Source organism: Cornus florida, unplaced genomic scaffold (assembly GCF_030987335.1).
Source record: "Cornus florida cultivar Cherokee Brave unplaced genomic scaffold, ASM3098733v1 CherokeeBrave_3.0.0_Hap2_Chr06, whole genome shotgun sequence".
Classification (NCBI taxonomy): Eukaryota; Viridiplantae; Streptophyta; class Magnoliopsida; order Cornales; family Cornaceae; genus Cornus; species Cornus florida.
In genome coordinates, this window is record NW_026775576.1 from 80,063,986 (window position 1) to 80,070,173 (window position 6,188).

Here is a 6,188-nt window from a genome sequence, read left to right on the forward strand (position 1 = left end):
TTTTTTATTTTTTTTAATTTTCGGACACGGCTCGGACACGCCACGGACAGCTCGGACACACTTTTCTGGAATTTTTTTTTTTTTAATTTTTAATGCTGATATGTTATTTATTTATTTTTTTTTAATTTTTAATGCTGATATGTTCTATTTTTTATTTTGTACTACCCTAAAGATGCTGATATATATATATATACTAACCTAAAGATGCCACAATTCACTGTGTCCGTGTCCTAAAGATGCTGATATATATATATACTAACATATCAGTGATATATATATATATATTCCAACCTAAACATATCAGTGTTTTTTTTTTTAAATTATTAATGCTGATATATATATATATAAATACTATTCGTCGTGTCCGTGTCCTAATTTTTTTGGATTTGCCGTGTCGCCGTGTCCGTGTCGTGTCGTATCCGTGTCCTGTATCCGTGTCCGTGCTTCTTAGGTCTGAATCAATTTGGGAAAAGGCATAGGTATTTTAGTCTTTTAAATAATTATTTAGGATTGAATGGATTTTGACAAAGTCAAATAGATAATAATATCTTTTTACATGTAAAAAGTGATCTGACATAACTAAAAAGTAACTTTTGGGATGTGAGTAAAAAACAGACCAACCGTTTAGTTATTTTCAAAAGGCGTTTCAATATGATATTTGTCTAAACTTAAAAAAATGATTTCACATATTATTATTATTATTATTATTAGATCCTTAGCAAAGTCGAATTACCTCGTATACTCAAGAGAAGGTCAAATATTAAAGTCCTAAGTGAGATAAAATATGTATTTTAGCTTACATACAATATATATATATATATATATATATATATATATATATATATATATTGCGAATAATCTTTTGACTTATTAATTTGACAAGAGGCCTCGTACATTTGTCACAATGTTTTGCAATTACCATTGTTGTCACTCCCGAACTCGAATTCATCCCCTTCTCCTTGATAATAGAGAGGTTATATCGTTGAAACTTGAAAACGAGGCTCCTTTGATACCTTTACCATCACTTTGTTGATAACGAATTTGAGATCATGAGACATAATTTATTATTCACATATATTATTATCTATATTGTTAGAATTATGTTCCAAATATCACTCCTAAGATTTTTTTTTTGAGTATATATGTGCATTAAGTTTGAAAAAAAGATTAAAAAATGGTTTCAGATCACTATTTAGTTACAAATTTAATAAGCATGGCAGTTTTAAAATAAAAAATTCCAAAAATAGCTTTTTCTCTTCTAATAATGCCCTAATATATAAGAAGAAAAAAAAGATGTACACTTCAGTCATTTCATATTTAATTATTTTTTTCTCTTTTTTTATCTTTTTTATTCAAATATATAAGGACACTCTACATGCTTGTTTTTTTTCTCGAAACCCTTTTATTTTATTTTTTTAATATTAAAAAATTATTCATGAATGTGACTCATTATTGGATTATATATTTCATCCATTGAGCATTTGATACGTTAACGTGAAATAAATTATAGTCACTTAAGTTACATTATAGTTGTTATGTGTGAATGAGTTTTAAATGCTGAAGATTCGGGCATGGTCAGAAGCCGGCGATAAAAAGTTGACGCTCTTGTGGGTAGAACTGTAACACACACACCTTTATAGGCTGGTTCACTCTAAGAGAATCTTTTTCTATGATCAGATTCGAATCATGTCGTACATGAGTTGGCTCAATAAGTGAAGTCTACTCTTCATCCAATTATCTGTGCAAGCCCACATAACATCTGTTCCTATTTTACCTTTCCACAATATGGTTATTACATATTTTGACATACGATTACATTATTATATATAAACTTAACTAAGCTTACATACTCACACTGAAACTGGAAAATTCAATAATGACCATCCAATGCTTTCGACTTTCTTGTCTTAATATCTTACTCGATCACTAGTTGAAGGATGATGGGTAATAGGAATCACACAAAGGTCTCTTTTCCTACTAATTGCTACACCAAAGGCCTTAGTCATTTCAAGATCCTCTTGTTTCTCTCCTTAACGAAGATTCCAGTCAAACTGATATAATAAATTAGTAAATGGAAGTTCAACATTAGCCATCCCGAACGACATGCCAAGACATATTCTCCTCCCACCACAAAACGGTAGAAATTGAAAATGAGTTCCCGTTATAATCAATTGAATTGTCAAGAAATCTTTCTGGAAGAAAGCTTTCTGGTTCTCTACTAAAGATCCAATTTTTTGGATCTCTACTAATTTGCCCATATATTGACAAGGACTTGGGTTTTCGAATTTAGCAGGTATCTCATTTCCATTAATTCTCACATCTCTCAGCTCTCTTGGAACTAATTAAGGGAAAGGAGGGTGTTATCTCAAAGTTTCTTTGATAACTAACTTTAAGTAATTCAATTCACAAAGATCATCTTCATTAAGAATATTTCCCTTTATATAAAAACATGTCTCACCTCAGCTTGTGCCTTTTCCACAAGTCTTGGGTTTTTCCGCAATTCTAACAATGCCCCAGATTAAAGTTGTACATGATGTCTCAATCCCGCCACTGAAGAATGTCCTGAAAGAGCATTAATATTGAGTCATAAGAATAGAGAATATAGAACAATATCATGAATATCGTGTGCTATTTTGACTCCTATTATGCTCCTGCAACTCCGAGAGCTTGCCCTTAAAAGATGCAATTTTGGGGATTAGCCACTTTTGGTGTTGGTCTAGCATTACATATTGAACACGATGTGGATGTTGGTGTTTGAAGATCTAATGTTTGAAAGTAAAATTTAATTACCATGTAAAAAGGGTTTCAATTTGACTTAGCAAGGGGTACGAATAATTAGTGGAACTTAATTCATTGATATTCATTGAAGCAGAAAGTAAATGTAGTAACTAAGATAACTGACTTGTCGTCTGTCATAGTTAGGGGATCTCCAGGTTTCCCTTCTCCTGAACTTTTAGAAGAACATCTACCAGATCTTCATGATCAGCTTCACCATCACCGGTCTGTGTTGCCACCTAGCTTTATGTTCATCAATGATGTTCGTAAATATCCTATCAAGTTTTTGATGAATCTTCTCAACTCTAGGCCTCAGCCCAGTTTCTCAAAGTAAGCATTTTAACTGAAGGAAAGAAAGCATTTTAACTGAAGGAAAGAAATCAACAACGGTGAAACCTCCTCCTATCTGTATGACTTCCCTGATAAGTGATACGAATTCTTCTTGCCCATGGAATTTCTTCGCCCATTAACCCAAAAGAATAAAGAAGACAGTATATTGTATTTAAGAGACAAAATAGGAGACTCCTCCCCATCAAATGATCTCTTATTTCTCTCGCGCCACAACCCCACCAAATACAAAGGGGAGTGGCCCTCCAAGCATCTCTAACTCGGCTCTCCACAATACACCCTTTCCAAGCCTCAAAAAACTCATCTGTTGGCTCAGGAAACACCCAAGTCACACCAAAAGCAACCAAGAACATAACCCATATATCCCTCACCACACCAAAAGCAACCAAGTTCAACAATAATATCAGTTTACACTACAGTAAACCATAGGTCCATAACAAATAACAAGTCTTGTTATACCTTTTAATAGTATACTCATATCACAGTTTCATAAATCAGTGCAGATTCTACACAAGTGAAATCTTACCTTCAAGGCAAGCTTTAAGACATTATATGCAACAAAGTAATAACCATCCAACAAGGTATGCTTAATTCATCCCTCATTCAGCAAAAACAAGATGGAAAGAAGATTAATAAGATTGAAGTAATTATATATGTGTGTGATCGATACAACACATACATACTTTTCATCTTTTGGTATATAATTCTCATATATGGTAAAAATTCACAAATACATGAAATAATGCATACATTATCAACATTAAGTCATATATGCACATTATCCATAATAAATTAAACTATACCAAAAACAGCAAATAGAAAGAAGAAGGAAAAAATGATGTGTTTGTTTGGAATGAACAGTGCCAAAAACGTTTATGCAATACAGTATTGAAATCATAGGAAGCATAAAAAATGATGCTTTCCTTTTTCTTCACAAAATTGAAAAATGTTTTAAACTTAGGGTTGAAACAGAAAACCAGAAAATGTTTCCGTTAATAAACGCCCCCCAAATTTGTCTCTTTCAATTCGTGAACCAATTCCTAGTACACCCTTTGTCGCTCACTCACTCTCCGTCTCAATTTTCAGTGTTTTCTCTAAAAACACAAACTCTAGCGATCTTATATACCAGGTTTAATAGATGCTAAAATTTGGATTCAAGACCTGCAAGACAAAAACCGGATCACAACTTCGACCTGGACCGAGAGTAAACTCGGGCCATAACTAAACATAAATTTTATCAATTATGTTAGTGAAAAGAGAGAAAGTATAAGCATAAGTGGAGCTATAACATAAAAACTTTCACTTCATTTGGTATGGACTATTTATGGGCCAGATTGCAAAGCCAATATAAGTCAAAAACCGTTATTATACGGTTTGGATTGGTTCACAATTCAATCAATTTGATTCAGTTTTCATTTTATGCTTTCTAAACTGCAAAGAGTTGTAACATTCGTTTTCGTAACCTTCCCGGGAGTGAGAGTGCCTTATCAGAATTTACGCTTTTAGTCTCTTTCAACTTTTTTTTGTTTTTTCTTTATTAAGTTAAAGAAAATGCACCCACCCACAACATGCACCCTGGCAGGAATTGAACACTCAGCCTTTCTTTTGGAGAAGAGAAATCATATCAACCATACTAGAGGCCCGATGGTAAATTTGTTTAGCTGAGAGTATGAACCTTATAGTGTATATTACTTCCTTTTTGGATAATGTAAAAAATAATAATACTTACAAAAAAAAATACATGTACAAGGAGAGCAAGAGAGAGAGGGTCTCACACCGTTGGGGATACACTTCAAATGAGTTGCCGCCATTTCTCTTCAGCCTTGGGTGGAGAAACAATGAAAAAGGAAACAGCGAACAAAGACTGTGAATTGAGAGAGAACTTTGCCCTGTATTTATAGAGAAAATTTAGAAAGACGGTACAAATTGTTGTCATTAGAAAGACAGAACAATGATACAAAGTCGCTAAGAGAAAGTTAAAATAGAATTTAGTAGTAATCAGTCCCCGTAAGTCCAATCCAATGTATGACTCTTAGAATGATGGCCATGTACAAAAGGCAATCACTGATTACAGCAGTTGATCCACACTGCCATCACCAAATTCTATGTATACATTGCCATTGTTGAAGATATATCATTGCCCAAGAAAATGTTAAAGGTTACAAAGATTTTCTTCAATTATGCAATTTCAAGAGTAAATAGGACTTATTAATTTAGGAAGTCTTTACTTGCACCAAATAAAAATCAATGAATGAAACTGGTCTTTAATTTGAAAGCGTTCACTTAAATTACTTCAAATTAAAAAATCAATTAATAATTAGATCCTGAAAGTAGGGCTGTAAACGAGCCCAGCCGAGCTTTGGAGTGTTCCTGCTCAGCTCGTCAAACTCAAGGTTGTGCGCCAGCTCGGCTCGTGCTTGATCGAGCTCTTCCAAACAATGATCGACCTCAGTTTGACAATGTTTGAACATAATCGAGCTCAGCTCGATTGCTCATATATAAGAGCAGAAAGGTGGAGAAAGATGGACTGAGAAATTTGCAAAAATCAGAGAAAAACTGAAAGAGATATACAGCAACCACATGGAAATCAAAGCATACAATACGTGTGCATATATATGTATATATATATATATATAAGAGCGGGGAGAAAGATAAGAGAAATTTTCGAAAACAGAGACAAAAAGGAAGAGATATACAGTAACCTACATGGAAATCAATTGGTTTGCTATCGTGAAGGAGTGTTGTCGGCATTTTTATCGCCGACCGGTGGTTACCGGTTCGTGTTGCGCGTTGTTTGTACCGCATCGTCGTCGTCGACGATTTTGCTGCTTGGGAATGTTGCAGGTTAGGTCGTGGAAATGTCTGACGGGAAGATGAGAATGATTAGCCATATGGGTTAAAAGGCTATGGGCCTGATAGTAGTTGGGTTGGACTGGTTTGGGCTGGGTTTACTTATGAATATAAATGAAAATAAATTGTCTTTAAAAGAAACACTACATATGAGCTTCGGACTCATAGTTATAAAATTTAATATCTATATATATATATAATATAATTCTATATAT

At 33.6% G+C, this 6,188-nt stretch overlaps 1 long non-coding RNA gene across 1 annotated transcript; it reads right to left on the reverse strand.

The window, feature by feature from the left end:
- Positions 1 to 1,877: 1,877 nt before the first annotated feature.
- LOC132312255 (uncharacterized) lies at positions 1,878 to 5,978 on the reverse strand. Its single transcript, XR_009483226.1, has 3 exons — positions 5,830 to 5,978; positions 4,901 to 5,012; positions 1,878 to 2,562 (listed from the first exon to the last, which is right to left on the reverse strand). It is a non-coding gene; the product is annotated as an uncharacterized LOC132312255 (long non-coding RNA).
- Between the last annotated feature and the right edge of the window lie 210 nt (positions 5,979 to 6,188).